This window comes from Limulus polyphemus, unplaced genomic scaffold (genome assembly GCF_000517525.1).
Source record: "Limulus polyphemus unplaced genomic scaffold, Limulus_polyphemus-2.1.2 Scaffold1748, whole genome shotgun sequence".
Classification (NCBI taxonomy): Eukaryota; Metazoa; Arthropoda; class Merostomata; order Xiphosura; family Limulidae; genus Limulus; species Limulus polyphemus.
The window spans coordinates 49,098-59,574 of NW_013667358.1; the positions used below are offsets into that span (position 1 = coordinate 49,098).

The 10,477-nt window shown below is 35.9% G+C and overlaps 1 long non-coding RNA gene across 2 annotated transcripts in view; it reads left to right on the forward strand.

Annotated features, from left to right (window-relative positions):
• The window catches only part of LOC111087117, a 31,163-nt gene extending 27,831 nt beyond the window's left edge, over positions 1-3,332 (forward strand). The window contains exons 2-3 of one of the 2 annotated variants that reach the window (XR_002611831.1): positions 953-1,320; positions 3,029-3,332. This is a non-coding gene — a long non-coding RNA (uncharacterized LOC111087117). The remainder of the gene's footprint in view (positions 1-952; positions 1,321-3,028) is intronic. The other variant, XR_002611832.1, reaches the window with a different exon arrangement.
• The last annotated feature ends 7,145 nt before the right edge of the window (positions 3,333-10,477 follow it).

The following is a 10,477-nucleotide window of genomic DNA, read 5'->3' on the forward strand; positions in this document are numbered from 1 at the left end:
TTTGCAGAGTAATAGCCACCCCGGTGGCACAGTGGTATATCTGCGGACTTACAACGCTAGAAACCGGGTTTCTATACCCGTGGTGGGCAGAGCACAGATAGCCCTTTGTGTAGCTTTTTGCAGAGTAATAGCCACCCCGGTGGCACAGTGGTATATCTGCGGACTTACAACGCTAGAAACCGGGTTTCGATACCCGTGGTGGGCAGAGCACAGATAGCCCATTGTGTAGCTTTGTGCATAAATTCAAACAAACAAACAAACCGATCAGCCTGCCCCCAGTGGCACAGCGGCATGTCTGCGGACTTACATCGCTAGAAACCGCGTTTCGATACCCGTGTGGGCAGAGCACAGATAGCCCATTGTGTAGCTTTGTGCATAAATTCAAACAAACAAACAAACAGACAATCATTACTATGCCGTAGTAAATCACTGTAAAAAAAAGTCATAATTTCGATATGTGCATAACGTATCTTTCATCCAAAAATATATTCATATAGACTAGAGTAAAAACAAGAAGTTATTAGTAGATGTAGCTCAGAATCTTTACCAGACGTTTCATAATTTTTTAACAGAACGTGATCAACTCACATCGTACAGTACCAATTGATCTTCTTAGGTTATCTTTAAAAATCAGATGAAAAATATAAAGTTCATTTACCAATTTGCACGTATTGGTCAATTCTCTTTAGAATACTAGATAGTCGTTTAATTTAAAACGGCTTAGAAAGTAGGTAAATACACAATACCGTGTAAATTTAAATCGACTGTAACGGAACAACACCTTCACATTGACATGGACTGAAGAGGACACGTGGAAGTATCCATATACATTTGGCGTTGTTCCGTTATTGTGGACGTAAACTTTATCTTCGGCTTCAAAAATGTTCTTAAAAGTTCATAAGATTCTTTATGATAAAACTAACCCTGACTTTTTGTATTCTTTTTGGTTCAGTTGCTACGTCACATAGAAATCTTGATACCTGTGTAACCATGGATGAGGTGATGGGGACACTGTTCAATCGGCTGTTTCCTTTGGTCCCCCAAAAGTACTTCTATATCTGTAAGAACACCCATCAAGGAAATGGTATGATGAGGGATGAGGGGATCGAGACTGCACAGTCGACTAAAGACCCACATCTGTTCGGGAAAAAGTCGACTTCCAACTTATGGCACCTTCACGAGAAACACCGAAAAAGAGGCTCCGACTGTATGAGAAAATGTATAGCGCAAGGAGTCCTCCACCCTGTCCAGTGCCATTCTTTGTGCTAACGATGCTTTCCGACGGTAAACCAAATGGATGTAGTATATATCTTAAGTAAAGTTATGTATTTTTGGTACTTACATGATATATACAATATATTAACTGATGAAAAAAAGTTTTTTATACAATAGGCTTTTGCCAAATAATTTTAAGCCTTATTATTTTCATTTTTCGCTTAAACTAGGTAACTTTACATTACAAAAAAATAACCAGAAAAGAAAAAAGTGTAGTTGTTGTAAGTAAAACATGAATAAACGTATTTATAAGAGAGAGGTTATCTGTATATATATAAATAGAGTTCTCGCGAGTTCTTATTATGAACTGGCTAGATCAACTGCGATAAAATTTAGGTGAGAAACGCAGGTGGAGTCCCGAAGATCGAAACTGAATAGATAAGCAATTGGACAACGGTTCGAGCTTGGCAATCATTTCAATTTTACCGTCTTAATGCCGTAAATGAGGGCTCAATTTAGCGAGTAGGTGGGCAGCAAATTACGTGAACTGACTCTGAAAGTAAGTGACGTTTAATGCCGTGCGCAGCATGGGTACGGCTTTAAATAGTGGGAAGGGACGGCTCCTTCCCCAATATATATATAGCATCACACTTAAGTCCAGGCATTGCCGGATACCTTTCTATAAAACCGTATCATACCTGATATTCTTATTTCACAAAATCACAATGTTGGAATCTTCTACCACAAGCTGACTTTATTTTATTTTTTCCGGGTGTAAGTTGTCCTTTGGACTTCGAATAAGCTACATTATTCTTATTAATTTTGATTTATCCTTCTTTTACTACAAAAAATGGTTCCTTCGAAACGTTTCTTACTAGTTACCAGACGATTATATTTTCTTGAAACTAGGGAAATAATCAGACGTAAAATTCCGTATTAATATTTTCACTAACCGCTGAATTCTTAGTGAATAGTATCTTGTTATCCGCAGAAAGATTTAATCACATAGGGATAATCGTCGCTAATAAGCAGATAATCAGCATTTACTTTTCTACAAAAATTTATATGCGGTTAAGCCTATATCCAAGGCTCCCCAGTGGCACAGCAGTTTGTCTGCGGACTTATAACGCTAGAAACCGGGTTTCGGTACCCCTGGTGGGCAGAGCACAGATAGCCCATTGTGTAGCTTTGTGCTTAATTACAAACAAACAAACTATATCCAAGAATACATTGAACATAAAATAACAAACAATCCATTTGCATATTTTGAGAAAATCCTGAAAGCAAAAAAAAAGAAAAAAATGAAAGAAAACGAAAGAAAAATGAAACAACAACCGGTAAAATATTGCACGATAAACATTCCAGCACTTAAAAACTAATGTCATTTTTAGTGTTAGCCCATCAATACAAAGTAACAACGATCAATTAAGTCATGACGTTTATCAATAACCTGTTAAATAATATTATCTTCACAGTGGACGTTCGTCTGGCAGTTTGTTGTTTCGCAAAACTACATTGTAGGCAATCAGTGCTGTGCCCACCACGGGTACCGAAAGCCGTTTTTTTTTTTTGTTGCATCATTAGCCCTCAGATTTGCGCCTGAGCCACTGGATCGGGGGATGGGGAGATGACTATCAGTAGCCAATTAAAATTTTAAATTCTCTGTTTTTATGTAAATAAATTTATTATGTGTTATCATGATTTTCTTTTTTTTTCAATGCCGCGTTATTTGGAATAAAGCACAGATTGTTTTTTATTGAAACATACCAGAAAAACTGAAATATTTATTTCCTTTTCTTCGTTTCTCTTTCAGAGTCTGGTATAGAACGACGAAGGGAGTTCATCCTCAAGATTTGTTGAATATCTTCTTTAATTTCATCCGTAAAAAAATGTTTTTTTTTCCGGAATGGATATAATTAAATATGATGTGTAGATATGTTATTAACATGATATATTTATTTCTCTATTTAAGAGGTTATTATAATGTAGTGGACACATTTTGTTTTATTGTTGATATTTAACAAAATTAAAACCGACTCATATTACTTAAGAAAATTTCCAATTTCCCACCTTGCAGCTTTTTGTTATGAGTTAAGCCTTTATGAGCTAAAAAATAAAGAGACTAAAGCATTATTTACTCATTGTCGGTTCACCACGGACGTCACTTACTCGTGTGCTTGTTGTAAGTTTATGTTAATGATTTTTAAAGATGTCTATGTATAATTTAGGTACCAGACATAATCATTGGTGGTTTGCAACTTCATCGTCCAAAACGAATTATCATTTAAAGCAGTATACGATTAAAGAGGCCGGGATGGCCAAGTGCCTAGGGCGCTCGACTCGCAATCTGCGGGTCGTGGGCTCGAATCCACGCTACACCAAACATGCTCGCCCTTTCAGCCGTGGGGGCGTTATAATGTGACGGTCGATCCCACTATTCTTTTCTTAGTAAAAGAGTAGCCCAAGAGTTGGCGGTGGGTAATGATCACTAGCTGGCTTCCCTCTAGTTAAATTAGGGACGGCTAACGCAGATGGCCATTGTGTAGCTTTGCGTGAAATTCAAACAAACAAACAATTAAATAATACGAAACTTGAGGAGACCGTGTGAGGTGCTTTTTCTGTATATGTTTTAGACATTTTACGCGTTATTGTTTTTAATTTGTTATTTACGTATTTAAATAGCACGTATTCACAACGAATTAATTATTTCTTGACTACTGTTTGTTGTACAATGCGTACTGCTTCTCAGTGGCACAGTGGTATGTCTGCGAACTTACAACGCTAGAATTCGATACCCGTTGTGGGCAGAGCACAGATAGCCCATTGTGTAGCTTTGTGCTTAATTACAAACAAACAATGCGTACTTATACTGGGAAACCCAAAACATCGCCATCTAGTGTGCAAAATATCTCAGAGAAACAACAGAAAATTAATCATTTATTATATATATAGTATAATTTAATAACACAAAAATATGCACTTTCTTTAAAATCAACCCCCGTCTAACAAAAAATTTCAGTACAAACTACAAAATAAGGAAGAATAAACAAATCACTCTTGTTTGTTTGTTGCACAAAGCTACATAATGGGCTGTGCCCTTGAAGTGTATCGAAACTCGGTTTTTAGCGTTATAAGCCTTCAGATTTACAGCTTTAGCCACGGGGGGGGGGGATAAGCGAATCACACCACCCACACAGATAACTGTCACTTGCGCATAGCCGTCCCTAAGTTTGAGCTGATAGATTAGAAGAAAATCAGCCAGTAAAAAAAAACAACTTACACCAACTCTTGGACTAATCTTGTTTTATCGAATAGTGCAGCTCGACTGTACTTTTTATAGCGATCCACAGTCTAAAAGTGCGGAGCATTTGTTTTTGGTGACAACGGGACTCGAGCTATGAACCTAGAATTCACGACTGGGGCACATTAAACACTAGGTCCCACCCACCATTAAACTAGTTAGTATTTGAAAGGTCTAACTCATGAAATTTCTCTCTAATTAAGTCGAAATCGATATTTTTCTTGTTTAGCAGAGTAAAGGAGAAATCGAAAAACAAGCTTTTCATTTTCTGGTTGTGTGTTTGTTGTTGTAAAAAAAATGGAATACATAATGTGGGGACGATTCAATTAGTATTTTTACCCCAACACAAGTAATTTTGAAGATTATAGAGTTTGATAATGGAAATAACGATAGGTTTTTAATAACAGACGTAACGATAGTTTTGTAACCGATAACACAAACAATAACTCCACGAATGGATTTAAAATTAAAGATTGAGCGTTTTTTAATAATTACGGTACGAATATAAAAAATATTACATGGTGCACAATATGTAAAAAAATATTTGTGGACAAATTACAGAAATTCAAAATGAAAGTTCAAGTGAAATCAGTTTACGTCACGATAACGACTAGCGACAAAAACAGTTTACGTCATGATAAAGACTAGCGGCGAAAACAGTTTACGTCATGATAACGACTAGCGGCAAAAATAGTTTACGTCATGATAATGACTAGCGGCAAAAGAGTTTACGACATTATAAAGACAAGCCGCGAAAACAGTTTACGTCACGATAATGACTTGCGGCAAAAAAACAATTTACGTCATTATAAAGACTAGCGGCGAAAACAGTTTACGTCATGATAACGACTAGCGGCAAAAACAATTTACATCATTATAAAGACTAGCGGCGAAAACAGTTTACGTCACGATAACGACTAGCAGCAAAAATAGTATACGCCATGATAACGACTAGCGGCAAAAACAGTTTACGTCATTATAAAGACTGGAGGCAAAAACAGTTTACGTCATGATAACGACTAGCGGCAAAAATGGTTGTTAGGTAACTAAATAGATGCCCCCTATTATTTCATCAACGTATACTTGTTTATAGCTTTTGTGGTAGAATTATATTGTTTACCTATTGAAACACGCAGGCAGAAGTAAAGACTGGATATGACAAACCATCAAAGAGTGTACTTTGTTAAGAAATGTATCTTTACAAATGAAATAAATATAAAGATAACTTGTTGATCAAATTATGCTAAACCAGTCTCTATACAAGAAACACAAAAAAAAGCTATATATCACCAACAAGTATGTTCCGCGAGACATCTAAACGACCAATATATCATCAACAAGTATGTTCCGCGAGACATCTAAACGACCAATATGTCATCAACAAGTATGTTCCGCGGGAGATCTAAACGACCAATATATCACTAACAAGCATGTTCCACATTATATGTAAACGACCAATATATTATTAACAAGGATGTTCCACGGGAGATCTAAGCGACCAATATATCATCAACAAGTTTGTATCACAGGAGGTCTAAATGACCAATATATCATCAATAAGCATGTTCCACTAGAGATCTAAATGACCAGTATATATGTACATATATATATATATATATATCATAAGCAAGTATGTTTCACAGGAGATTTAAACGACCAATATATCATCAACAAGTATGCTCCACATGAGATCTAAACGACCAATATATCATCAACAAGTATGTTCCGCGAGACATCTAAACGACCAATATGTCATCAACAAGTATGTTCCGCGAGACATCTAAACGACCAATATGTCATCAACAAGTATGTTCCGCGAGACATCTAAACGACCAATATGTCATCAACAAGTATGCTCCACATGAGATCTAACCGACCAATATATCATCAATAAGCATGTTCCACAGGAGATCTAAACCAACAAGTATGCTCCACATGAGATCTAAACAACCAAAACGTGTGATTTCTTACTGTAAATCCTGTTGTTGTTTTTTAATCTTGGATTATTGACACTGATTAACGAATGATTAATGTTTTTGAAGAGAAGAAATAGAAAATGCCCAGATCAAGGTTTTCTGTCAGAGTTAACAAAGGGGCGAAACTTTTGTTGGCATAACTAATAGCTTCAATCATTTGACTTGTGTATCCTAATTATTAACCTAAAGGCGGTCGTTTAAACTAAGCCCAACTTAACCCTCGCACTTTAAGAAAGGCTTTGTTTGTTTCTATGTTTAAGCGTAAAGCTACACGATGGACTATCTGCGCCGTGCCCACATCGGGTACCGATTCCCAATTATTAGCGTTATAAGTCCTAAGCCTTACAGCTGAGCCATCTATCTAGAATGACGGGTGGAGGGGAGTGGCTTCTTGAAGACTTTACTTACTATACATTTGGTGATTATTCCCTTAAGTAAAACATTTAATAGATTTGTTAATTGAATGATTGAACTGTATTTAACATAAGGCCGAAGGTTTTTAAGCATCTTCCTAAAAACACCTGATAAAAATGAATGGCTTTACCGCTAAAAATTGGGGAGAGAGAAACATTGCTTTGTTTGTCGGCGTATAGCTACATAATAGTCTCTCGTTTTTTCTGCCTACCGCTGGTATCGAAGCCTGATTTTTGCATTATAAGCCCTCAAACTTACTGCTGAGCCACCATGGGGAGGGACGAACACATTTCTTTCTGTGTGCACAGCTCGTCTCAGCGTGTTTGATTTAGCTCAAAGAATACAATAGGCTGTCTGTGCTTCGCGTAACGCAGGGATCGAATCCACATTTAAGCGTCATAAGCACAATTGTTTGTGAACCAGCGGAGGACAACAAAGATCTAAACAGCCACATGTTTTGATGTCATACATGGATGTTTTTCACTCTACCTTTGAAACCAAGTGGAGCTTATTGAATGAGAATAATATTGTAAAATATATTTGGTGTGGTCTTTCTGAATTTAATTCTACTGATGTGACATGTTATAGTTATACGAGGCTTGCAGAGCTAGAAAGGTATACTTACAACATTCAAACAATTTATTTTCCACACCAGTATACAGTAATGTCAGTCAGTAAACACTAAAATGACGTCATATAAGGATATTTAATGCTGCAATTTGTACTGTCGTGACGTCAGTAAAACGTGCGCATGCCACGAATCACGAGAAGAATTGTGCACTTTCTAGGCTACAATACAGTATGACATATGAACTTCAAAAGCAAGAAATAAAAAATATCTGCTACTCTTAATTTTGTCTTTATTTACTCTTGAAACAGAACACACTTGGGTACATTGAGGAAGTACATCTAATTAATATGTTTATTTGTAATATTTTTGTAAAATCGTCACCAACCTTTCATCGGTTTTTAGTGTGTGAACTACCGCTCCTCTTCTTTGCTCATAAAAAAAAAGTTAGAAGCCGGAGTATCAAAAAGCATGTTAAATTCTAAAAATTAAAACACGTTTAGACCACGTTTTACTGGAAAACACCCGAATATTTACGGTAGAGCTTCTAAGGTTATGTGCTGCCATCCCTAATTTTGAACTACTGCCAAAGAGAAGACAGTCAGTCAGTAGCACCCTACCACGATAAAGGATTAACTGCCACCCTTATAACTAACCTAAGAGTTAAAAAGCGAGGAGTATTTTATGGTATGGAATAGATACTAACTCGGCTCGCTGGCTCCAAAATTTAAAACTTTACCACATGGCCAATTCGTGCTATAAAGAAAGTTGCATCTATTTGTTTTGTTTTTTTGGTAAATAGTGAAAACATTTATTTATAGTTTCTTCTTATAGAAGTAATTATTTGAAACGAAAGGCATAGTAATTTGTAAAAAACAACAACAAAAACTTCGTTTTTTTATGTAGAACAGAAGGCATTTCTTAGCGTTTCTGTCTAGTTTCTTTTCTCGTTATACCTCTTGAAAGAATATAATTTATATGAAAAGTATTTGTTGCTAAACGCCTAAGAAACGCGTTGCAAATTTGACATTAGGGTAAGTAGTATGAAAAAAAGAGAAAATTGGTTGTCTTCCAGCACATCAAAACTGGATTTACCTTTTTACCAAAACTACAATTCCTGACAGGTAGTTTTACGAAATATTAGTAAACTGCTACTTTGTTAGTAGATGGCGCTACAGTATCTAAGACACCTGGGAATAACATGGTAGTTAATAAACACTATTGTTTACTGACTTAACAATATCAAATATAATAGTTGTTATCTTATGTAAATTACTTAAGTCTGGGGAAAAATTGCTGTTTGTAATTAAATTATAGTATAATTTGTCTAAATGTGTAATTCAACTCAGTAACAGGTTAGTGGAATCTAAATAAATAATTTAGTTCAACAGCGGTAGTAAGTAATGTGGTCTCCCTGATTCGAACTTTAAGAGCTGTTGTAGACATAACAGGCCAACAATTTCTAAAGGTGGAATTACATATTTGAATTCTGATAATTCAGCTCGAGGTGCTTGTACTCTAGCGGCCATTACACTTAAAAGTGTTTTTTGCAGGCCTTAGGTGACTTTAAGTCATGTTTACTGGGGATGCCATGAAAGGTATTGGCATGAGAAGAACACCTCTTCTAACTTGACGTTATAATGGCAATTAACGTCGCTTTCAGTCATGTTTACTAGGGGTGCCATGGAAGGTATTGGCATGAGAAGAACACCTCTTCTAACTTGACGTTATAATGGAATTAACGTCGCTTTCAGTCATGTTTACTAAGGGTGCCATGGAAGGTACTGGCATGAGAAGAACACCTCTTCTAACTTGTCATTATAATGGTAATTAACGTCGCTTTCAGTCATGTTTACTAGGGGTGCCATGGAAGGTATTGGCATGAGAAGAACATCTCTTCTAACTTGACATTATAATAGTAATTAACGTCGCTTTTATTTATGAATGTATCTTATGGACATTTTCCGCCCCTAAAACAACACATCTTCTGATGACAGTGTGACCCTGCATCCTTTGGTGTCTCGAGTGCCTGAGTAACTACTCACATGAGCAATTATACTGAGCAACTCTGATAAAAGTAGTGTCATCAGTTCCTCTCAGAAATGCCGCGTTCACGATGGGACTTTGTGATTAGCGCTTGGGATCTTAAATGTCAATTTTGGTAAATTAGGTGCCTGCGCGAAGCCTTATTTATATCTATCTGTAAACTTGATACTTTAAGCAAAACATTTTCAAAACATGAAATATAAGTTGGATCTGGGTCTTTATTCTAACTCATAGTTCTAACATAAAGTATACTCAATGTAAAGTTATTTAGATTAGGTTCAAGAATATACCAGACCATTGCTACATATTCTTCAAATCCTATATGAATATAGGTACACAATGGAGTGTAAAATACAGATAAAAACACCATACACATAACATGCAATCATATAGGTTCACAATACAGAGTAAGATACAAATAAAAACACCATACACATAACATGCAATCATATAGGTTCACAATGGAGAGTAAAATACAGATAAAAACACCATACACATAACATGCAATCATATAGGTTCACAATACAGAGTAAAATACAGATAAAAACATTCACAATGGAGAGTAAAATACAGATAAAAACACCATACACATAACATGCAATCATATAGGTTCACAATAGAGAGTAAAATACAGCTAAAAACACCATACACATAACATGCAATCATAAAGGTTCACAATGGAGAGTAAAATACAGCTAAAAACACCATACACATAACATGTAATCATATAGGTTCACAATAGCTGTATTTTACTCTCCAAAAACAACCTATATGATTGCATGTTATGTGTATGGTGTTTTTATCTGTATTTTACTCTCCATTGTGAACCTATATGATTGCATGTTATGTGTATGGTGTTTTTAGCTGTATTTTACTCTTCATTGTGAACCTATATGATTGCATGTTATGTGTATGGTGTTTTCAGCTGTATTTTACTCTCCATTGTGAACCTATATG